Here is a 26216-nt window from a genome sequence, read left to right as displayed (position 1 = left end):
AGGGCGGAGTGCCCGCACGAAGGCTGTGGGATCTACGTCACTTACCACAAGCTCGCCGATCACCAGCGGCCTGGTGTGGCCCATCTTCATCAGCAACCACTCAAGACCCTCGCGAGGGGCCAAGCCTCGCGAGGCGGACAACACAAGACCTCCTCGTGCCGTTCAGCGGGTACGAAGGCCCGCCGCCGGCGCTCTCCTACCACATCAGCACCGTGCATCCCATGCCCGTGCACAGGATCCAGTACAGCAAGGTGCTCCAGCTGCAAGTGCCACTGTCGGAGCCACGGCTCTTGCTGTTTGCGGAGGAGGACGGCCGCGCGTGTCGGCGTCCTGGGAACGGGGGTATCCAGATTTGCCTACCTGCGGCCCACGGCGTGGCTCTACCAGCGGCCTGGTGTGGCCCATCTTCATCAGCAACCACTCAAGACCCTCGCGAGGGGCCAAGCCTCGCGAGGCGGACAACACAAGACCTCCTCAGGGGCAACCTCACTAGGCTAGCTCCCAAGGAGCAGAGATATCAAGGCAGGGGGCACCTCGCGAGGTTCGCGTGACGTGAGCCGTGATGACCGAAGCCAGGCGGGCGCCAGCGGGTGCAGAGTACCAGTTTCCTCTTTGGTGCTAAAGAGGCAGGCGTAGGCGAGGAGTCCCGAGGCATCAGGCATAGGTTTCCATATTGGTGCAACAAGACCAAGACCAGCAGGACGGCAGGACGGAGGTCACCGCGGAGCCCACAGCTGCATCACCACCAGAGCCTTTGGCAGGCGAAGACCACCTTTTGTTAGGATAACTTGTACTAGTTGTCTCCCTTTAAAATTGGCCCTTGTGGGATCCCTTCCCGCCTAATATTTGGGAAGAGGACTAGGGCCTCTATAAATAGGACTAGTCACCATCGTAGTCAAGGATCGGCTCATCTTCGATCGGATCCACTCCACCAAGGCCATCTCACCAGCTCATCGAGCGCAAGAACACCTCTCCTCAGGAAGTTGTTCCCACCTTGTACTTGTTGGTCCTTAGCCCACGAGGCAATCCACCACACCGCACTGGGGTTCGGCGAGCTAGGCCTTGAGATCATTGCAAGAGCGGACTAGGGAGAGAGAGAGATCTTCGTGCGCACCCCAGAATTAGAACCTCGAGGGTTTGCCGAAACCCCGAATCCGACATTTGGCGCGCCAGGTAGGGGTGCGCTGAAGCCTTTCTTCCGTTGATCCATGCCCCGTTGCTCCACCGTATCCATGGCTAACGCTTGCCGAGCTCGTGCTGAGCGCCAGACCGCTCTTGCTGCCCGAGTCGCTCAGTCGGCGCCCGTTGGTGGACCTCCCCACCGTTCTCAATCACCCGCTGCCAACGCCGCCACCGGCCCGGCAGGGAACGAGTAGCAGGCTCCATCGCGGCACCCCTCGGTGCGGCGAGACGGACGCACTGCCACCCCATCGCTGACTCTGGCCGGCTCATCATCCCACCCTCGTTGCGCGCCCACAGACGTGCAGGCCACGCTGCTCATGGCACGCGAGCTCCTGCGTTACCGCCCGATCAACGACCTCTATGAGGACTGGTTGGACCGCATCGCCGAGCTCGTCAGCGCCACTGGGGGCTCTCCTGCATGTCTCTCTCGCTACCTCGCCCACCTCCAGCTGCGGGCAACGTAGCTCACGGAGCGCCTCCACCACCTCCGCGTCAAGACGGCGCCCTCGCACCAAGGCGCGCGGTCCCGCGGCGTGAGCCGCCATGCCGGGCGCCGGCGCACGAAGAAGGAAGCTGCCAAGAAGTCCCAAGGCCGCAAGAAAATGCTTCTGCGCTCCCAGCACCACTGCGTCAAGACCGCGTGGCGCCTGCGGCGGCGGCGCGTGGATATCAAGATTAGGCTCCACCTCCGAGACGGGCTCCGGTGACCACGGTAGGCTGCCGTGCCTTCACTCCTGAGCTGCGCAGCGTCGTCTGGCCCGGCAAGTTCAAGCCAGACCTGCCTCCGCGCTACGACGGCACCCCCGACCCCACGGAGTTCTTACAACTCTATGAGCTGAGCATCGAGGCAGCCAACGGCGATGAAAAGGTCATGGCGAACTGGTTTCCCATGGCCCTCAAAGATGGCGCGCATTCGTGGCTCCTGAACCTGCCCGCGGGATCGATCTCCTCCTAGGGCGAGATGCGCAAGCATTTCATCGCCAACATCCAGGGCACTCGCGACCGCCCGCTGGCCGCGGGTGACCTGCGGTGCATCAAGCAGCAACCAGGGGAAACCTTGCAGAAGTACATCCAGCGCTTCAACAGCGTTCGCCTCAAGATCCCCAAGGTGACGAACGAGGCCATCATGTCCGTGTTCTCGGATGGCATCCGCGACGTCAAGATGAAGGAGGATCTCGCCATCCACGAGGAACTATGCACGGCCCTGGAGATGTTCAACACGGCGACCAAGTGCGCAAGAGCTGAGGAAGGGCGCCTCTCCCTCCTCGAGCTTCGAGCCGCTGACATGGAAGACAAGAAGGTGAAGGCCAAAGATGTGAAGTGCAAGGGGGTAGCCGTGCTCGCAGCTGAGCCGGAGACGAAGCGCGGCCGAGACCACCCCGAGTCATCCAAGAGCAGTCGTCCGTTCTGCGCCTTCCACAACGTACACGGCCACAACACCAATGACTGTCAAGAGCTCAGGGCCATCCGCGATGGGCGCTTCGGTCGATGCCCTGAGCGCAACGACCGCGGCTACGGCCGAGGAGGAGGACGAAGTGGGGGACACTGGGATGACCGTGGCCCCCGCCAGGAGTGGCGCGACCGACCTCGCGAGGATCGCTGGCAGGACCAGCCTCGCGAGGGCGCCTGGAGGGAGCAGCCTCGTGAGGACCGTCCTCAGGGCAATGCCGGCCTCCCTCCGCTGCCGCCAAAGCCAAGGAGAAACGAGGACCACCATTAGGACAAGGGGGCTGGGGGCTTGCCCTCTTGCATGGATTACCTTCTAATCATCGCCTGCTTACTTGTTGCCCCTCGCGGCCACAGCATTGCTGGCCGGCTTCCTGCTCATCCCGCAACGGGGGCTACCGCTACCTCTGCGTTGCCATCGACAAGTTCACCAAATGGGCAGAGGTGGAAGCCCTCTGCACCATCCTAGCCGGGTCGGCAGTTAAGTTCATCAAGGGCCTCGTGAGCCGGTTTGGGGTCCCTAATCGCATCATCACCGACAACGGCTTGCTGTTCACTAGCAATCTCTTCAAGACATATTGTGCTAACCTTGGAACGCAGATATGATACGCCTCAGTGGAACACCCCAGGAGCAATGGCCTAGCCGAGCGCGCCAACGCAGAGGTCTTGAGAGGCCTCAAGACCAGGACCTTCAAGAAGAAGCTCGAGGCCTGCGGTACGGGCTAGCACGATGAGATTCAGTCCGTGCTGTGGTCCATCTGCACCACCGCCACCAAGCCAACAAGCGAGACCCCATACTTCGTCGTCTACGGAGCTGAAGCAGTCCTCCCTCATGAGGTCAAGCATCGCTCCGCGTGGGTCCGGGCGTTTGATGAGGCACGTCAAGACGCCATGCGGGGGATGGACCTCGTGCTGGGGGAGGAGCGCCGCCGTCAAGCCTTGCTCCGGGCAGCGAGATACCAGCAGGCGCTACGACGGTACCACTACCGCAGCATCCGCTCCAGGATGCTCGAGGTGGGCGATGTCGTCCTGAGGCGGGTGCTCTCCAGGGAAGGGCTGCATAAGCTCTCACCCATGTGGGAGGGCCCGTTTAGGATTGCCCGCGTCTCCAGGCCTGGCGCCACACGCCTGGAGACGCGGGACGGGATCCCCATCCAGAACGCCTGGAACATCCAGCACCTCCCGAAGTTCTACCCATGAAGCAAGGCCTAGTGCCTGTGAAGGTCTCCGTTCGTGACACACTCACGTAATAATGAGTGGGGATGTACACGCCCCGGAGTCTTCGGAGTGCCGCCCTCGGGCCTCGGGGTCTCCCTCCCACGTCCTAGTGACAGCACTTAGCTCCGCGCTGGTGAGAAGACTAGACTAGGTGCCGGACACGGCTGTTCATTTGCTTTCTGTAGTTGGCTTGCACCCCTTTTTAATGGAATTTGAAGTTCTGGCGTTTCTCAATGGCTTCGTTGAATCCCCTCTTCTCTCTGATTCTTCCCTCGATTCTTTGTTTTGCGCCAGGGAGGGCGGTAGTTTCCCGGCGCTCTCCCACGCACGCCTTGCGAGGGGCTGGACAGGTGTGCGTGCGTGTGCGCTCCCCTGGTCTCCGTGAGGCGCCCTCGATTGAGCTTGTGATCGGCCGCACCCCCCTTTTAAGTCTGTGCCCCATGGGTACTGCGACGTGGTGCGCTAGGCCATGATCAGCCCATGCTTGAGGCCTCGCGCAAGGAGGGATATGGAATTCCTAAGGAATTTTCGCAGCTTCGTGATGCCTATCGAGTCGGCAGCAGGTAAGCCCCACCAGACGCCAGGAGGCGCGCGCCCTCACGAAGCGGAATCTACCTCGTATGTATCAAGCTAAGTTATCCCTCTACGCCTGCGTAAAGCACGGATTCCACAACACAACCCAGAAACAATAAACATAGCTCAAAGCAGCATAAGCACTACGGTTCGTTACACGCCCTCGCAGGGCTCCATACTTATTTCTTGTAATATAGGAGGAAAGGAAAGGACAGGCACAAGTGGCTCCTGCGACGCGGCTGCTCACGAGGATCAGCCCCCAGCGCCCCCCGGATTCAACCGGAGCCCTCGTCACGCTTCACTGGGGCGCGGCAACGGGATGACCCGCCACCATCCTCGAAACGAGCCCGACAACGTGGTAGCTGGTCGTAGCCACCGCTGCTTGAGCTTTCGCCGGAGGAGGAGCTGCCATTGCCGGACGAGCCGTGGGCGAGTTCACCCTCATCCTCGTCACGGCCGTCACCAAGGCCGAGCACTTCTTCACCATCGTTGTCTTCAGGGCAGCACCCGGCGCGGCGACCATCTTCCCCGAACACCCTCACGAAGAGGGTCGCGGCACCGTCGTACTTGAAGTGGAGGGTGCACCGCCTGCTCAGACCGCGCGCACGGGAAAACGTCTACCAGCCGCGGGCTAGGGCTACGTTGCCCGTGACGGAGACCTCCACCGCGACCCACGAAGCCTTGGTGTAGCAACCGTCGGCCTGCAGCCAGAGGCCGCCAGGACCCATGGCCGGCAGCACGCCAGCAAAGGAGTGCGGAAGCTGAAGCCCGGTGGTAGCCGGGTTCTCCGACCACACGACAAACTCCGGCAGCACCTCCGCCGAGTGGAAGCGCGGTCTGGGAGGCCGAGCGACCATGGCGCGCCTCCCTTCGTGGACGGGACTGCCACGTCTCGGGCAGCTCCTGCCGCACGAAGAGGCGCCGCCGAGGCCGCCAGGGACGGCACCGGACCTCAAAGAAGTTCGCCCGCGCCCACGAGGGACCACGGCGGGGGTTGCAGTGTGCTTGCAGGGGCGACCACGCCCCCCCTTAGGCGGTAGCGAGACGGGCCCCTCCTGGCAAGGCTTCCCTTTCTCTGCGGCCGAGAACCTCTTCGCTGGTGCCATGAGTGTCGCTGCAAGGCAGTGGAGCAAGGAGGAAGAAGAAGAAGCGGGCAGAATGGAGGAATGGATGAGTGACGGGGGCTCCGCCCCCTCCTCATTTATAGCCAGAATGAGGCCAACCGCCAGCCTCCACGACTGCAGGTAATGATGGTTTTTCTTCTGCATGCAGCAGGGACTCGTCAAGTCGGACAGTTGCCGAGGTAGCGTGGGGAAGCAGAGATGCCCACGTTCTTTCAATCGCCACTCGTCAATCAAGGCTGCAAGCGGTTGGGGCCCGCAGCGCTCCACACTTGCCCTTTGGCCTCGCCTCGAAGGCAAGTCCGAGCGCGCCTTGGGCCCATGGGCTACTGTCGGCGTCCTGGGAACGGGGGTACCAAGACTTGCCTGCCTGCGGCCCACGGTGTGGCTCTACCAGCGGCCCGGTGCGGCCCATCTTCATGAGCAACCACTCAAGACCCTCATGAGGGGCCAAGCCTCGCGAGGCGGACGACACAAGACCTCCTCAGGGGCAGGCTCACTAGGCTAGCTCCCGAGGAGCGGAGATATCAAGGCAGGGGGCACATCGCGAGGTTCGCGTGACATGAGCCGTGACAACCGAAGCCAGGCGGGCGCCAGCAGGCGCAGAGTACCAGTTTCCTCTTTGGTGCTAAAGAGGCAGGCGCAGGCGAGGAGTCCCGAGGCATCAGGCAAAGGTTTCCATATTGGTGCAACAAGACCAAGACTAGCAGGACGACAGGACGGAGGTCACCGCGGAGCCCATAGCTGCATCACCACCAGATCCTTTGGCAGGCGAAGACCGCCTTTTGTCAGGATAACTTGTACTAGTTGTCTCCCTTCAAAATTGGGCATTGTGGGATCCCTTCCCGCCTAACATTTGGGAAGAGGACCAGGGCCTCTATAAATAGGACTAGCCACCACCGTAGTCTAGGATCGGCTCATCTTAGATCGGATCCACTCCACCAAGGCCATCTCACCAGCTCATCGAGCGCAAGAACACCTCTCCTCAGGAGGCTTTTCCCACCTTGTACTTGTTCATCCTCAGCCCACGAGCCAATCCACAACACCGCACTGGAGTAGGGTATTACACCACAACGGTGGCCCGAACCAGTATATACTCTCGTGCCTCTTGTTCCTTGGGTTCGGCGAGCTAGGCCTTTAGATCGTTACGAGAGCAGGCTAGGGAGAGAGAGAGATCTTCATGCACACCCTAGAGTTCGGACCTCAAGGGTTTGCCGGAACCCCGAATCCAACAGCGCGTTTTCTTGGTCGGCGGCGTGCTCGACATCGGCGCGCCTATCGCCATGTCGGTTGTCTGCATCAGAGAGGGGTCATCCCCACTGCCGCACTACATGGCCAAGCTGTGGGCGAACGGCCCACCAGGGGAGCCCAAAGGCAGGACCGACGCCGTCAAGGTGGAAATGGCGGTGACAAGCAGCAAGGATCCTGGCGACTTCGCCGTGCAGGAGCTGACCTTCTTCACAGTTTCGCCCAAGCTGCTGGCTGGGGCTAAGCTGGTATCCCTCCACATTCAGACTGACAAGCTCACGTCCTAATTAATGATTCTACAGTCCCTTCTGTTTGTCTTAGTAATATGCTAATATAGGGGTTAGCTTGGTCTACTTTAGCTTAAAAGATGGTGGGTTTTGGTGGCGATGCAGCTATTACTTCGACATCAGATCAGCAGTTAAAGTAATTTCCAACAGTCGAACAGATATGTTGTGTCTATTGGATATAAAGATCCTTTGGGTAAGAAGTATAACAGATTATATGCTTGTTTGTTCAGGAAGTGTTGCATACTTGTGCGTGTGGACGCGACACATCAAAGTAGTACTACTACTAGTAGTACTCCCTCCGTTCCTAATTTCTCTGCGCATAAGGCTGGTCATAGTGGGAGTAACATAGGTAGTAACATAGATGCCACATAAGCAAAAATGATGAGGTGGCAAGTAATTAATGAGGAGAGAGGCAAATAGAGTAACATAAATATGTTATCATCACATAGCGCTTTCCAATGCAAAATGAGTCTACAAAGTAATAAATGAAGACATCTATGTTATCACTTACATATATGACACTACCCACTATGAAGGTAGTAACATATGCATGTTACTAGTCTATGTTACTATCCACTATGACTAGCCTAAGTCGAGGCGCAGATACCAAGGAGGGCCTGGTTATGTCTATACTTGGACAACTCACCCGATTGCATGCGCACCAGGTAGACGAAGCTCGTGTCGTGTTGGTGCCATGTGCGTCCTGCACATTAACCAAAACCTTGCACCTCCATCTTAGCCTCCGTGTTTTAAACTTCTCAATCTCAAGGCCAAGGAGCAACATGAAACCTATGATAGAGCCAATCAGATGGTTGAGAACACTACAATTCGTAGCTACAGATGTGTGTGTGAGAGAGGACGAGTGCATGCGTGCACCTCTTCTCTTCCTGTTTAACGTACTAAACTCAGAGTACAAGTGTATGTGGGTGGCATCGACCTAGGGAGCTAGAGATAGTGCGCGCGAGAAGTCCCAAGAGATAGGTGTAATGCGTCTGAAAAAAAGACTAGTCTATAGCTCGCCATGAGGCTATTCCTGTTGAATGCCCCAATAACGATAAGATATGTATCCGACGGTGCCAGTTATTGCACGTACACAAAAGTAGAAACAGAACTACCATGGCATATGCTACAGCACGGCCGAGAACACGTGCCCACGTTATGCCATTCGGCAATAGTGTCGCACTTCGAAACTAGAACCGTCAATAAATTTTGAGCTTGCGTATCGTCACATTCCAAATTACTACTACCACGCTATATTTAATTGCAAACCTGTTCACACCGATGACAACCTAGACGGTTTCCCACTTAGGAGCATATTAGTACTCGGTTATAAATACTACTATGCCAAGATGACTGCACATTCCTCCTCAACTCCTCATCAACAAAAAAAGCAAGTCATTCAGCATCCTCCCCTTGCGTATGCCATGGCCAGCGTGAGTTCTGGGTCGAGAGATTACCACCAAGGAGAGGCGAGCATGGAAGCGGAAGCACGAGAGATGTCCCTCCTTGCCGCGAAAGCAGCCGACATGTACCGCCGCGCGGAAGTAGCAGCACAGAGGTCCTGCCGCGCCACCGAAGCAGCACGGAGATCCCGCCGCACTGTTCGGCCGCGCCGCGGAAGCAGCAGAGATGTCCCGCCGCTCCGCGAATGCAGCAGAGATGTCCCGCCGCGCCGCGGCGGCCTGGGAAAATGTCTCGCAGGCAGGCGACGACTCTTACAGGCGCATGCATGTGATCGTCCATAGCCAGATGGATCAGATCTCCGGCTGGGCGAGGTTGCAGGACGACATGAAAGCCTCGTTTGAACAGGCTACCGGCATCTTCCGGCAACTAATGGAGGGCAATGAGAGGCTCCGGGCCGAGCGCGACCTGCTGATGGCGAAGATCGTCTGAAGTGCAGAGCAGCAGGAGGAGACCGGTGCCTTGTTGAAGAGGACCGGCGTCATCGTCAAGCAACTTATGGACGAGAATGACATGCTCCGCATCAAGCGCCAAAGGCTGGTGGAGGAATCCGTGCGTGCTCTCAAGCAGTGTCTTGAGGACACGACAGAGCTCATCGCCGCTCGTCGCGGAGACTAGTTCCCGCGGCCTGCAGGAACGCATCAAGAAAGTAGAGATCAACGAGCCAGATTGTTGTCTTCCTTCTTCTTTTGCCCTTGTGTATTTCGGGCGTAGCCACATGTGGCTTTTTTAATTATCTTCCTAATTATGTAAGACAATTATTATCCACTGCCGTCGTCCTTATATATTCATCAGTCTTGCTAGAAGTCGCAGTAGATGCTATAAAGGTCCGTCAGATCTTACATCAAGATCCGTGCAAAATTTTCTTTTCAGATTTTCTTTTTTCTCTCTTAAATCTTAGTCGAGTGACACATAGCCATGCCATTAAACATAGGCTCGGGCGCCATTAATGGAGACCTTGGGAGAGAGGTGGACAGCAGATGGAGGTCAAAGGGCTCTCCTCCCGATAAGCACGCGCAGGGGTCTGATCGCACGCCTCCCGTACTCAAATACTTACCCTGCACGGCGCCTCCTAGCTAATAAAAAAAGGGGACGCGTGGTGGCACGTAAATGGTAAATAGAATACCAACGGTTTCAATAATACTTGTGTTTCTGATTGTAACGTGACAACACTTGTTCCAAAATGACTTTGTTGATTGTTAATGTGTGCGCCTCCGCAAATCGGACAGCAAAATTACGACAGCATGTTGGTGCCATGTCATGACATGAAGCCAAGTTTCATGATTTTCATGCGTGTTTTGGATTTACAGGAATTAAAAAACCAAGTTTCTCAATGTTTCCAGCCGAGCCACGATGCCCAGATATTTGAATTTCATTCCCATTTCTTGCATGGGACCTAGAAATTTACCCGAGGAGACACATGTGATTTTCAACCAACTTTGGTGCACTGGAGCATGTGCTTGTATTTAAAATCTGAATTATGCACACAAAGGTGACACGTTCCCTCTCAGAACCATGAGCCTTCTTGAGAGAAGCTCCGGTTTGCAAGAAGCTTATAACAAAACTTGTTCCCATTCTGCCATTTTTTTACCACAGCATGGTAGTACCATGACATGACACCATGCCAAGTTTCATGATTTTCAGGCGTGTTTTGGATTTACAAGAATTTTAAAACCAAGTTTCTCAATGTTCTCGGCCGAGCCACGATGCCCAGATGTTTGTATTTCATTCCCATTTCTTGCATGAGACCTAGAAATTCACCCGAGGACACACAAGTGATTTTTCAACCAACTTTGGTGCACGGGAGCATGTTCTTGTATTTCAAATTTGAATTATGCACATTAAATGGCCAGAAACTCAATTAATATATAAAAAAAAGGCCAAACGAACCCGGACTAATTCCAAAATTTACCAGGGCGCTCAAGTAGTTCTATGTTGCCTCTGTAAAGAAACTCAAGGGGGGCAGCGTATATTGTTTCGCACTCAAAGGTGACACGTTCCCTCTCAGAACAAGGAGCCTTCTTGAGAGAAGCTCCGGTTTGCAGGAAGCTTATACCAAATTTTGTTCCTATTCGGCCAATTTTTTTACCACAGCATGGTAGTACCATGGAATGACACCATGCCAAGTTTCATGATTTTTAGGCGTGTTTTGGATTTACAAGAATTTTAAAACCAAGTTTCTCAATGTTCTCTGCCGAGCCACGATGCCCAGATGTTTGAATTTCATTCCCATTTCTTGCATGGGACCTAGAAATTCACCCAAGGACACACATGTGATTTTTCAACCAACTTTGGTGCACGGGAGCATGTGCTGTAGTTCAAATTTGAATTCTGCACATTGAATGACCAGAAACTCAATTAATTTATAAAAATGGCCAAACGAACCCAGAATAATTCCAAAATTTAACAGGGCACTCATGTAGTTCTATGTTGCCTCTGAAAAGAAACTCAAGGGGGGCAGCGTATATTGTTTCACACTCAAAGGTGACACGTTCCCTCTCAGAACCACGAGCCTTCTTGAGAGAAGCTCCGGTTTGCAAGAAGCTTATACCAAAACTTGTTCCAAATCGGCCCAATTTTTTACCACATCATGTTAGTGCCATGACATGACACCATGCCAACTTTCATGATTTCCAGGCAACTTTTGGATTTACATGAATTTAAAAACCAAGTTTCTCGATGTTCTCGGCCGAGTCACGATGCCCAGATGTTTGAATTTCATTCCCATTTCTTGCATGGGACCTAGAAATTCATCCAAGGACACACATGTGATTTTTCAACCAACTTTGGTGCACCGGAGCATGTGCTTGCAGTTCAAATTTGGATTATGCACATTAAATGTCAAGAAACTCAATTAATGTATAAAAAAGGCCAAACGAACCCGAAATAATTCCAAAATTTACCAGGGCACTCATGTAGTTCTATGTTGCCTCTGTAAAGAAACTCAAGGGGGCAGCGTATATTGTTTCGCACTCAAAGGTGACACGTTCCCTCTCAGAACCAGGAGCTTTCTTGAGAGAAGCTCCGGTTTGCAAGAAGCTTATACGAAAACTTGTTCCTATTCGGCCAATTTTTTTACCACAGCATGGTAGTACCATGGAATGACACCATGCCAAGTTTCATGATTTCAGCTGTGTTTTGGATTTACAAGAATTTTAAAACCAAGTTTCTCAATGTTCTCGGCCGAGCCAGGATGCCTAGATGTTTGAATTTCATTCCCATTTCTTGCATGGGACCTAGAAATTGACCCAAGGACACACATGTGATTCTTCAACCAACTTTGGTACGCGGGAGCATGTGCTTGTAGTTCAAATTTGAATTATGCACATTGAATGACAAGGAACTCAATTAATGTATAAAAATGGCCAAACGAACCCGGAATAATTCCAAAATTTAACAGGGCACTCATGTAGTTCTATGTTGCCTCTCTAAATAAACTCAAGGGGGGCAGCGTATATTGTTTCACACTCAAAGGTGACACATTCCCTCTCAGAACCACGAGCCTTCTTGAGAGAATCTCCGGTTTGCAAGAAGCTTATACCAAAACTTGTTCCAAATCGGCCCAATTTTTTACGACATCATGTTAGTGCCATGACATGACACCATGCCAAGTTTCATGATTTCCAGGCAACTTTTGGATTTACATGAATTTAAAAACCAAGTTTCTCGATGTTATCGGCCGAGTCACGACTCCCAGATGTTTGAATTTCATTCCCATTTCTTGCATGGGACCTGGAAATTCACCCAAGGACACACATGTGATTTTTCAACCAACTTTGGTGCACCGGAGCATGTGCTTGCAGTTCAAATTTGGATTATGCAAATTAAATGTCCAGAAACTCAATTAATGTATAAAAAGGCCAAACGAACCCGAAATAATTCCAAAATTTACCAGGGCACTCATGTAGTTCTATGTTGCCTCTGTAAAGAAACTCAAGGGGGGCAGCGTATATTGTTTCGCACTCAAAGGTGACACGTCCCCTCTCAGAACAAGGAGCCTTCTTGAGAGAAGCTCCGGTTTGCAAGAAGCTTATACGAAAACTTCTTCCTATTCGGCCAATTTTTTTACCACAACATGGTAGTACCATGGAATGACACCATGCCAAGTTTCATGGTTTTAGGCGTGTTTTGGATTTATAAGAATTTTAAAACCAAGTTTCTCAATGTTCTCGGCCGAGCCAGGATGCCCAGATGTTTGAATTTCATTCCCATTTCTTGCATGGGACCTAGAAATTGACCCAAGGACACACATGTGAGTTTTGAACCAACTTTGGTACACGGGAGCATGTGCTTGTATTTCAAATTTGAATTATGCACATTGAATGACAAGGAACTCAATTAATGTATAAAAATGGCCAAACGAACCCGGAATAATTCCAAAATTTAACAGGGCACTCATGTAGTTCTATGTTGCCTCTGAAAAGAAACTCAAGGGGGGCAGCGTATATTGTTTCACACTCAAAGGTGACACGTTCCCTCTCAGAACCACGAGCCTTCTTGAGAGAAGCTCCGGTTTGCAAGAAGCTTAGACCAAAACTTGTTCCAAATCGGCCCAATTATTTACCACATCATGTTATTGCCATGACATGACACCATGCCAAGTTTCATGATTTCCAGGCAACTTTTGGATTTACATGAATTTAAAAACCAAGTTTCTCGATGTTCTCGGCCGAGTCACATTGCCCAGATGTTTGAATTTCATTCCCATTTCTTGCATGGGACCTAGAAATTCATCCAAGGACATACATGTGATTTTTCAACCAACTTTGGTGCACCGGAGCATGTGCTTGCAGTTCAAATTTGGATTATGCACATTAAATGTCAAGAAACTCAATAATGTATAAAAAAGGCCAAACGAACGCGAAATAATTCCAAAATTTACAAGGGCACTCATGTAGTTCTATGTTGCCTCTGTAAAGAAACTCAAGGGGGGCAGCGTATATTGTTTCGCACTCAAAGGTGACACGTTCCCTCTCAGAACCAGGAGCTTTCTTGAGAGAAGCTCCGGTTTGCAAGAAGCTTATACGAAAACTTGTTCCTATTCGGCCAATTTTTTTACCACAGCATGGTAGTACCATGGAATGACACCATGCCAAGTTTCGTGATTTCAGGCGTGTTTTGGATTTACAAGAATTTTAAAACCAAGTTTCTCAATGTTCTCGGCCGAGCCAGGATGCCTAGATGTTTGAATTTCATTCCCATTTCTTGCATGGGACCTAGAAATTGACCCAAGGACACACATGTGATTTTTCAACCAACTTTGGTACGCGGGAGCATGTGCTTGTAGTTCAAATTTGAATTATGCACATTGAATGACAAGGAACTCAATTAATGTATAAAAATGGCCAAACGAACCCGGAATAATTCCAAAATTTAACAGGGCACTCATGTAGTTCTATGTTGCCTCTCTAAATAAACTCAAGGTGGGCAGCGTATATTGTTTCACACTCAAAGGTGACACATTCCCTCTCAGAACCACGAGCCTTCTTGAGAGAAGCTCCGGTTTGCAAGAAGCTTATACCAAAACTTGTTCCAAATCGGCCCAATTTTTTACGACATCAAGTTAGTGCCATGCCATGACACCATGCCAAGTTTCTTGATTTCCAGGCAACTTTTGGATTTACATGAATTTAAAAACCAAGTTTCTCGATGTTCTCGGCCGAGTCACGACGCCCAGATGTTTGAATTTCATTCCCATTTCTTGCATGGGACCTAGAAATTCACCCAAGGACACACATGTGATTTTTCAACCAACTTTGGTGCACCGGAGCATGTGCTTGCAGTTCAAATTTGGATTATACACATTAAATGTCCAGAAACTCAATTAATGTATAAAAAGGCCAAACGAACCCGAAATAATTCCAAAATTTACCAGGGCACTCATGTAGTTCTATGTTGCCTCTATAAAGAAACTCAAGGGGGGTAGCGTATATTGTTTCGCACTCAAAGGTGACACGTCCCCTCTCAGAACAAGGGGCCTTCTTGAGAGAAGCTCCGGTTTGCAAGAAGCTTATACGAAAACTTGTTCCTATTCGGCCAATTTTTTTACCACAGCATGGTAGTACCATGGAATGACACCATGCCAGGTTTCATGATTTTAGGCATGTTTTGGATTTACAAGAATTTTAAAACCAAGTTTCTCAATGTTCTCGGCCGAGCCAGGATGCCCAGATGTTTGAATTTCATTCCCATTTCTTGCATGGGACCTAGAAATTGACCCAAGGATACACATGTGATTTTTCAACCAACTTTGGTACACGGGAGCATGTGCTTGTAGTTCAAATTTGAATTATGCACATTGAATGACAAGGAACTCAATTAATGTATAAAAATGGCCAAACGAACCCGGAATAATTCCAAAATTTAACAGGGCACTCATGTAGTTCTATGTTGCCTCTCTAAATAAACTCAAGGGGGGCAGCATATATTGTTTCACACTCAAAGGTGACACATTCTCTCTCAGAACCACGAGCCTTATTGAGAGAAGCTCCGGTTTGTAAGAAGCTTATACCAAAACTTGTTCCAAATCGGCCCAATTATTTACCACATCATGTTAGTGCCATGACATGACACCATGCCAAGTTTCTTTCTTTCCAGGCAACTTTTGGATTTACATGAATTTAAAAACCAAGTTTCTCGATGTTCTCGGCCGAGTCACGACGCACAGATGTTTGAATTTCATTCCCATTTCTTGCATGGGACCTAGAAATTCACCCAAGGACACACATGTGATTTTTCAACCAACTTTGGTGCACCGGAGCATGTGCTTGCAGTTCAAATTTGGATTATGCACATTAAATGTCCAGAAACTCAATTAATGTATAAAAAGGCCAAACGAACCCGAAATAATTCCAAAATTTACCAGGGCACTCATGTAGTTCTATGTTGCCTCTGTAAAGAAACTCAAGGGCGGCAGCGTATATTGTTTCACACTCAAAGGTGACACGTTCCCTCTCAGTACCAGGAGCCTTCTTGAGAGAAGTTCCGGTTTGCAAGAAGCTTATACGAAAACTTGTTCCTATTCGGCCAATTTTTTTACCACAGCATCGTAGGACCATGGAATGACACCATGCCAGGTTTCGTGATTTCAGGCATGTTTTGGATTTACAAGAATTTTAAAACCAAGTTTCTCAATGTTCTCGGCCGAGCCAGGATGCCCAGATATTTGAATTTCATTCCCATTTCTCGCATGGGGCCTAGAAATTGACCCAAGGACACAGATGTTATTTTTCAACCAACTTTGGTACACGGGAGCATGTGCTTGTAGTTCATATTTGAATTATGCACATTGAATGACAAGACACTCAATTAATGTATAAAAATGGCCAAACGAACCCGGAATAATTCCAAAATTTAACAGGGCACTCATGTAGTTCTATGTTGCGTCTCTAAAGAAACTCAAGGGGGGCAGCGTATATTGTTTCACACTCAAAGGTGACACATTCCCTCTCAGAACCACGAGCCTTCTTGAGAGAAGCTCCGGTTTGCAAGAAGCTTATACCAAAACTTGTTCCAAATCGGCCCAATTTTTTACCACATCATGTTAGTGCCATGACATGAAACCATGACAAGTTTCATGATTTCCAGGCGAGTTTTCGATTTACATGAATTTAAAAACCGAGTTTCTCGATGTTCTCGGCCGAGTCACGACGCCCAGATGTTTGAATTTCATTCCCATTTCTTGCATGGGACCCAGAAATTCACCCAAGGACACATATGTGATTTTTCAACCAACTTTGGTGCACCGGAGCATGTGCTTGCAGCTCAAATTTGGATTATGCACATTAAATGTCAAGAAACTCAATAATGTATAAAAAAGGCCAAACGAACGCGAAATAATTCCAAAATTTACAAGGGCACTCATGTAGTTCTATGTTGCCTCTGTAAAGAAACTCAAGGGGGGCAGCGTATATTGTTTCGCACTCAAAGGTGACACGTTCCCTCTCAGAACCAGGAGCTTTCTTGAGAGAAGCTCCGGTTTGCAAGAAGCTTATACGAAAACTTGTTCCTATTCGGCCAATTTTTTTACCACAGCATGGTAGTACCATGGAATGACACCATGCCAAGTTTCGTGATTTCAGGCGTGTTTTGGATTTACAAGAATTTTAAAACCAAGTTTCTCAATGTTCTCGGCCGAGCCAGGATGCCTAGATGTTTGAATTTCATTCCCATTTCTTGCATGGGACCTAGAAATTGACCCAAGGACACACATGTGATTTTTCAACCAACTTTGGTACGCGGGAGCATGTGCTTGTAGTTCAAATTTGAATTATGCACATTGAATGACAAGGAACTCAATTAATGTATAAAAATGGCCAAACGAACCCGGAATAATTCCAAAATTTAACAGGGCACTCATGTAGTTCTATGTTGCCTCTCTAAATAAACTCAAGGTGGGCAGCGTATATTGTTTCACACTCAAAGGTGACACATTCCCTCTCAGAACCACGAGCCTTCTTGAGAGAAGCTCCGGTTTGCAAGAAGCTTATACCAAAACTTGTTCCAAATCGGCCCAATTTTTTACGACATCAAGTTAGTGCCATGCCATGACACCATGCCAAGTTTCTTGATTTCCAGGCAACTTTTGGATTTACATGAATTTAAAAACCAAGTTTCTCGATGTTCTCGGCCGAGTCACGACGCCCAGATGTTTGAATTTCATTCCCATTTCTTGCATGGGACCTAGAAATTCACCCAAGGACACACATGTGATTTTTCAACCAACTTTGGTGCACCGGAGCATGTGCTTGCAGTTCAAATTTGGATTATACACATTAAATGTCCAGAAACTCAATTAATGTATAAAAAGGCCAAACGAACCCGAAATAATTCCAAAATTTACCAGGGCACTCATGTAGTTCTATGTTGCCTCTATAAAGAAACTCAAGGGGGGTAGCGTATATTGTTTCGCACTCAAAGGTGACACGTCCCCTCTCAGAACAAGGGGCCTTCTTGAGAGAAGCTCCGGTTTGCAAGAAGCTTATACGAAAACTTGTTCCTATTCGGCCAATTTTTTTACCACAGCATGGTAGTACCATGGAATGACACCATGCCAGGTTTCATGATTTTAGGCATGTTTTGGATTTACAAGAATTTTAAAACCAAGTTTCTCAATGTTCTCGGCCGAGCCAGGATGCCCAGATGTTTGAATTTAATTCCCATTTCTTGCATGGGACCTAGAAATTGACCCAAGGATACACATGTGATTTTTCAACCAACTTTGGTACACGGGAGCATGTGCTTGTAGTTCAAATTTGAATTATGCACATTGAATGACAAGGAACTCAATTAATGTATAAAAATGGCCAAACGAACCCGGAATAATTCCAAAATTTAACAGGGCACTCATGTAGTTCTATGTTGCCTCTCTAAATAAACTCAAGGGGGGCAGCGTATATTGTTTCACACTCAAAGGTGACACATTCTCTCTCAGAACCACGAGCCTTCTTGAGAGAAGCTCCGGTTTGTAAGAAGCTTATACCAAAACTTGTTCCAAATCGGCCCAATTATTTACCACATCATGTTAGTGCCATGACATGACACCATGCCAAGTTTCATGATTTCCAGGCAACTTTTGGATTTACATGAATTTAAAAACCAAGTTTCTCGATGTTCTCGGCCGAGTCACGACGCCCAGATGTTTGAATTTCATTCCCATTTCTTGCATGGGACCTAGAAATTCACCCAAGGACACACATGTGATTTTTCAACCAACTTTGGTGCACCGGAGCATGTGCTTGCAGTTCAAATTTGGATTATGCACATTAAATGTCCAGAAACTCAATTAATGTATAAAAAGGCCAAACGAACCCGAAATAATTCCAAAATTTACCAGGGCACTCATGTAGTTCTATGTTGCCTCTGTAAAGAAACTCAAGGGCGGCAGCGTATATTGTTTCACACTCAAAGGTGACACGTTCCCTCTCAGTACCAGGAGCCTTCTTGAGAGAAGTTCTGGTTTGCAAGAAGCTTATACGAAAACTTGTTCCTATTCGGCCAATTTTTTTACCACAGCATGGTAGCACCATGGAATGACACCATGCCAGGTTTCGTGATTTCAGGCGTGTTTTGGATTTACAAGAATTTTAAAACCAAGTTTCTCAATGTTCTCGGCCGAGCCAGGATGCCCAGATATTTGAATTTCATTCCCATTTCTTGCATGGGGCCTAGAAATTGACCCTAGGACACAGATGTTATTTTTCAACCAACTTTGGTACACGGGAGCATGTGCTTGTAGTTCATATTTGAATTATGCACATTGAATGACAAGACACTCAATTAATGTATAAAAATGGCCAAACGAACCCGGAATAATTCCAAAATTTAACAGGGCACTCATGTAGTTCTATGTTGCGTCTCTAAAGAAACTCAAGGGGGGCAGCGTATATTGTTTCACACTCAAAGGTGACACATTCCCTCTCAGAACCACGAGCCTTGTTGAGAGAAGCTCCCGTTTGCAAGAAGCTTATACCAAAACTTGTTCCAAATCGGCCCAATTTTTTACCACATCATGTTAGTGCCATGACATGAAACCATGCCAAGTTTCATGATTTCCAGGCGAGTTTTGGATTTACATGAATTTAAAAACCGAGTTTCTCGATGTTCTCGGCCGAGTCACGACGCCCAGATGTTTGAATTTCATTCCCATTTCTTGCATGGGACCCAGAAATTCACCCAAGGACACATATGTGATTTTTCAACCAACTTTGGTGCACCGGAGCATGTGCTTGCAGCTCAAATTTGGATTATGCACATTAAATGTCCAGAAACTCAATTAACGTATAAAAAAGGCCAAACGAACCCGAAATAATTCCAAAATTTAATAGGCCACTCATATAGTTCTATGTTGCCTCTATAAAGAAAATCAGGGGGGGCAACGTATATCGTTTCGCACACAAAGGTGACATATTCCCTCTCGGAACCACGAGGCTTGTTGAGAGAATCTCCGGTTTTGCAAGAAGCTTATACCAAAACTTGTCCCAATTCGGCCAATTTTTTACCACAGCATGGTAGTACCATGGAATGACACCATGCCAATCTTCGTGATTTCAGGCGTGTTTTGGATTTACATGAATTTTAAAACCAAGTTTCTGAATGTTCTCGGCCGAGCCAGGATGCCCAAATGTTTGAATTTCATTCCCATTTCTTGCATGGGACCTAGAAATTGACCCAAGGACACACATGTGATTTTCCAACCAACTTTGGTACACGGGAGCATGTGCTTGTAGTTCAAATTTGAATTATGCACATTGAATGACAAGAAACTCAATTAATGTATAAAAATGGCCAAACGAACCCGGAATAATTCAAAATTTAACAGGGCACTCATGTAGTTCTATGTTGCCTCTCTAAAGAAACTCAAGGGGGGCAGCGTATATTGTTTCACACTCAAAGGTGACACATTCCCTCTCAGAACCACGAGCCTTCTTGAGAGAAGCTCCGGTTTGCAAGAAGCTTATACCAAAACTTGTTCCAAATCGGCCCAATTTTTTACCACATCATGTTAGTGCCATGACATGACACCATGCCACGTTTCATGATTTCCAGGCGAGTTTTGGATTTACATGAATTTAAAAACCGAGTTTCTCGATGTTCTCGGCCGAGTCACGACGCCCAGATGTTTGAATTTCATTCCCATTTCTTGCATGGGACCTAGACATTCACCCAAGGACACACATGTGATTTTTCAACCAACTTTGGTGCACCGGAGCATGTGCTTGCAGCTCAAATTTGGATTATGCACATTAAATGTCCAGAAACTCAATTAACGAACCTGGAATAATTCCAAAATTTAATAGGCCACTCATATAGTTCTATGTTGCCTATATAAAGAAAATCAGGGGGGAGGCAACGTATATCGTTTCGCACACAAAGGTGACACATTCCCTCTCGGAACCATGAGGCTTGTTGAGAGAATCTCCGGTTTTGCAAGAAGCTTATACCAAAACTTGTCCCAATTCAGCCAAAAATTATATATATGAAAATAGGGTTTAGATTATCACAAACATATCGCCACCTAGACCAATGTACTCTGATTTGAATTCAACATAAAATGGATATAACTATTTGAATTGGAGATCGTATGGTACATGTAGTTCATAGTAAAATATGATTACTACTATATGCATGTTTTATGTTATCAAGATAATATTTAAATTATTGTATAACTTGACAACAATCGTATTCAAATAAGGAAAATTGATTCAAATTTAGTCCATATGGTAGACGATAATATATATGTTCATAGGATGGAGTAAAATGTTCATATGTAATGGAAGTTAAAAATGTAGGACTACATCCATTATAAACCGCAAGGTCACTGTGGGGACCCCGACTCATAAGTCGTGATCACCGAATGCACGTGTACAGTGATCCCAGAGAAGAGTCTTACATCCATGCATACCGTATTACACAAGTAGGACCATTATGGTCAAGTATTGAGTATAACATTGCAGCGGAAATCTTCGTCGGTAACTTGGACCCATGCCATCTGCCTTAACCCTACAGGCATTCTGACTGGGAAGAGTCCTAGCTCGGGCGTTCGTCACTGAAGTATTCTTCATCAAATCCTGTTCTTTCATGCCTGGCCAATAAAATAACCAGTGGCAAGCCAATGAGTACTTTGAATGTAGTCGCAAGCAACCCAAGGGTTAGAACAGAATAATTATGCAAGGCACTACTACTAAATTGGCATTTTTGCGAAAAGCTAGTTTTTCTCATGCAAGTATGATCAACATTTATCAAGGATATGAATGCGTCTGCAACAAGCATCAGGAGGTTACAGACATCAACATCGAGAGAGAGTTGTGAACAACTCATGCTCAAGCTCATCGTGACTTCCTCACAAATCATGTCAACAGATTTACCAAACCTTGTTGTTTTCCAGAAACATATGGACATAGTCTAAGCAGCACCACCCAACTGTCCTTGACCGTGGACACGGCTATTCGAATAGTTTTACACTCTGCAGAGGTTGCACACTTTACCCACAAGATCCGGGGAACTTCCGTGTCATCCACGACCCGCGGTACCTCAAGTACCCGGGGTAAGCACCCGATCACTATCTTTCCCTAGACGACACTAACATAGAGTCCACTCGATTGGTAGTAACCCCCATGCCCAACATTTCACATCTTAAAATTGTGGAGCCTCGCTCCCATATTCATCACATACCACAAGCACGGGGTACCAACGGTGTGTCCGGTGCCCTGTGAAAACAGTCATGGCCGCCCTACCTGGCACGACCCCGTCCTGAGAGAGCGCAACAACGACTCTCCTGTCACTAGTAATGCGGGCTCCAAACTAGTATCGCCCTAGGTAATCAATAATGCCCTTTCCATATAAGGGTAGAGTGGTTGCGCATGTAAGGTTGGGACAGTCGACAAATCTTAAATATAATCCGTCTCTGTAAACAACACTTTTATCAAGCCTCGGTACACTACTTCTCCACCAAGTAGTGACCTAGTTCATCATCATCTCCTAGGGGCATCAGTGGCACCTACTGGGGCTGTTTGCAAGTATGTCAAACCACACTTGTTTCTTTCCATGCATAACCCTGACCCACTTTGCGTAGCCATTTACTATAGCATATTTCTATAACCCACCAACACAACTGTAAGCAAGGGTAGAGTCATGAACAATGCAAGTATCAATGAAGTATGCAACGGAGGCAAGCCTAGCAAGGTTGCCATTCAAGGTATATCATGCACTCACTGAAGCAACGAAAATACTATTATGATGTAAAATAGTTCATCATGGTCAAAGGGCTGCTTGCCTGTTTAAACAAAGTCTTCGAGGTCTTCAAATATCTCTGGTCCAACTCCGAGCATTTCGTCTACTTCGTCAACTATCGTCGAAAGCAACCATAATAAGCAACACAACAAGGCAGAAAATAAATGTGCTCTAAAATATTAATTTGACTTTTCTAGGACATCTCTGGTTATATGAAAATTATCCAAAGTAGTTTCATTGGAATTGGGTCAGTGGATATTTCTAAACATTTTGATATGATGGAATCAAGGGGTTTATGGATTTGCAAGAAGTGTACAGAAACATATTTTTGAAAAATGAGCAAAGGCACCCATTTAACAAAGGATGATTTTAGAAGCATCTAGGAGTTGGTTTCACTGGATTTGGAGTTCAAATGATTTTCCTATGAATTTGCAAAGTTGACAAGTATGAAGAAATGGCTCATTATTTTGTGTGGCACAGAAAGTATTAATAAAAATGTTTATGAACTAAGTTATGAACTTAGAAGCATCTAGGAATTTGAATCATGGCATTTGGATCAAGTATGAGCCCTCTATGATTTTCTACAGTTCATCACAGAAATGGAAAATGGGATTTTATTAAATTTGTGTGAAGGAAGGTTTTCTGGAAAAGTGTGCATGTTGCACCAACAGGTAGAGCATGATTTATGGAGTCACTAGAAATTTGAATCATCAAATTTGGAGTCTATTTGAATTGTTTATGGATTTTTGAAGCTTACTGGAAAAGAAAAAGAAAAGGGTTTAGGTTTATACCTAAAACTCGCACTGGACAAGAGATAGCTAGTGGGCTGGCCCAGCAGCACGGCCGCACGGGCGATAGCGGTGACGTCGAAGGCGGATCCAGGGAAGCCGTTTCCACTTAAACGGACGGGGCCCTCCCACCGAGTCACTGACGAGCGGGGCCCGGCGCTCAGGCCGTCTCCTACCTCCCGCTCGAACAGAGCAGAGGCAGGGGAGGCGAGGCCGAGCAGGCATTGACGGTCTCCTGGGCGGCACGGGCCACCTCCGGCGGCGCCAGGCACACCGGCGGACTCAGCGTGCCGCGGCGCACCCGTCTATGTGCTTCACGCCCACGGGGAAGCCCGGGAAGAGGTGGGGCTTCGGGTGTGGCGGACCGGTGTGCCGTCGAGGATGAACTTGATGCCACGGCCTTCAAGGAGTGTAAATGGAGTGCGGGGGAGCTCCGTGGTGGTTGCTATGATGAAGTGGAACGGTTGGGTGGAGAGGAAGGGGCTCGGGCGACGCGAATTTTGGTGGCGGCCGGCGGCACTATTCCGGCCATGGAGGTCGATGGAGGGCACGGGGAGAGAGTTGGCTTGGCCCGGGGGATGCACGGGAGAGAGAGAGCAAAGGGGGCCCAGAGGGAGGTCAGGGGCGGACTTATATGGCGAGGCCACGGAGCACCGTGGACGGCGACCACGGCCGCGGCCTAGGCAACGCCAGAGGCCGAATTGGCTCACCAGGCCATGTCTGGGGTGTTCGTGGGGGTGGTGTAGGGCGCCAAAAAGAGAGAGAGGGAGCGGGGCGAGCTCCGGGTGGAGCCATGAGCTCGCACGCGCATTGGCGGGCACGGGTAGCTCTGGGCACGCGCGGCACGGGCAGGACAGAGAGGGGAAAGAGGGGGCCAGCATGGTGGCGTGTTGCGGACGTCGAGGCACCTCGGCTGGCGCAAGGGGGAGGCTCGAGGTGGTCGGGAGACGCGGCGTCAACGGTGGGGAGCACGCTGACGTGCTCCAGAGTGCGCAAATTGCCGGTACCCGCGGCTTTTTCTCGCGTCCTCATGCGCCCTCTTGTGTCTGGCAGCTGTAGGGGGAGTAAACAATGTAGAAATGGCATTGGATGCCCTGGGGATCCACTAGAGGGGAGAGGGATTTGAGAGAGAGTGGAAATGCTGCTGCCCAGAGAAGAAAAGTGGATCCCTGCCCCCCTTCATCATTGCTTCTCGGGCAGGGAAGCATAGCAGAGGTAGAGGAGGACCAGATGAGGTTGTGGGAAAAAGTTGAGCTCATGGAGATTAGTGGAAATGGACAAAACATGCATTTTAAATTTCTGCCAGAAGGTGTTTGATGTAGGTTTGGGCAAGAAGATGGACTTCCCTTGTCATGAGGCTTGACAGGGCCAAATGGCATGAGAAAACAAGTGGTTCCACCAAGATTGAGTCCATTTGGGCAAAGTTGCCAATGCAACTTTTGTAAACCCTAGAAATCAACAGAAATGGACTTCCCAAGATTTAGTCATGCAAATCTGTTCTCCTTGATGCACCACTTGGTATAGTGTCATCATTTGAGGTTCTGAACATGTCCACAAAAGTTGAGATAAAAAGGAGAAAGTTGCCAATGTAGAGTTGTTCAAATTTGGTTCTGGACAGGAAGGGTTTTGGGGCACTTTGATCAATTTAACTTGTTCTCTAACTTGTGCTACTTGGTCTAGATGAATAAATAGACCATTTTAGCATGTTCACAAGGTTTGAGAACATTTGGACATGTTTGGCAATGTAAAGTTGCTCAAACTTCAAAATGGACAGAAATAGTTTTGAGGGGATTTGATGCTGTTATATTGTTCTCCAAGACATAAGACTTGGCAAGATCATCAAACATTTCATATGTGACATGCTAGAATTTTCTTGGAATTTTTGCGGAATATTTCCCTTGTAAATATTTCAAAAGCTTGAAATATCCAGAAAGGGTTTTTGAGGGATTTGACCAATATTTTGAACATGACCATGTGTTGAAACTCTTATATATGGACAATATATGTCCAATGACTTTCCCTAGGTTTTTCCCAAATATTTTAAAGCATTAAAATAATTTTAACCTATTAAGGACCATTTCTGGACTTAAGAAAAAGCCTTTAAATAAAATAGGAAAATAATTGTTAAAATTATATTTTTGTGGTTTGTGGGTGTCCTATATCTAATAGGAGTCAAATATATTTTTGGAATGATTTTTACTGCCCTTAATTAAGTACTTGCAGTGCAAATCTCAATTCAGGGGTTTTTGGAAAACTATTTTTTGAAAATACTATTTGGCCAAATTATTTTTATAAGAAAATATTTTTATGTCCTATACACATGGCATGATCACTGGGAAAGGTTTTTGGATCAAGGAGAAGGAGTATAAGAGTTGGAGAATTTATTTGATTTTTTAGAGCACTTGCAAACAACACACAAAAATCAAATCAAGCAAATTCCAAAGCACTCAAAAGTTTTTGCCAAACCACATTTTATCATCTTTATTAGATTAAGTGTTGTGGCATGAAAATCAAGGTGTGACAGACCTACCCCCCTTACAAGAATCTCGTCCCCGAGATTCCCAGACTAGGCGCGGAAAGGGATACAAAAACTTGGATCCGGGGTAGTCTTCAAGTCCTCATGTTGCTTGTGCTTCCGTGTGGTGCTCCATTGAACTTGAAGTACTTGATGATGTGGCTTCGTGTATGACGTTCTTCTTGATCCAGGTTGCTAATGGGTGGCTCGCGGTAGGTTAGATTGGGTTGGGGGTCGATGGCTTGGTGATGGATGTCCTCGTAGAGATCGGGCTTATCAGGGAGTTGGAAACACTTCTAGGGTTGTGATGCATGGAAAACGTTGTGCACATCAGGTAACTCAGGTGGCAACTCCAGCTGGTAACTGTCTTCTCTTCGTCTTGTAGTGATCTCAGAGGGGGTTGTTAAATCTTGGAGTGGGTTTCCTTGTCATGGAAATGCTTGGTTCCTTAGAGAGGAGTGGCTTGTAGATACACCTGGTCTTCGATGCGGAAGTTTACTTCTTGGCGAAGGTGGTTGGTATAGTTCTTCCTCCTTGACATGGCGATCTTCATATGTTGCTTGACCAGCTCAACGATTCTTCTTCTGTCTTCGGGTGGACAAGTATGTTACCAAAATAAAGATGACAACCAACTTGTCCAAGCACT

The sequence above is a fragment of the Aegilops tauschii genome, chromosome 7, assembly GCF_002575655.3.
Source record: "Aegilops tauschii subsp. strangulata cultivar AL8/78 chromosome 7, Aet v6.0, whole genome shotgun sequence".
Taxonomy (NCBI): domain Eukaryota; kingdom Viridiplantae; phylum Streptophyta; class Magnoliopsida; order Poales; family Poaceae; genus Aegilops; species Aegilops tauschii.
The sequence above is the reverse complement of the archived record's forward strand: the minus strand, read 5'-3'. Positions refer to the sequence as shown.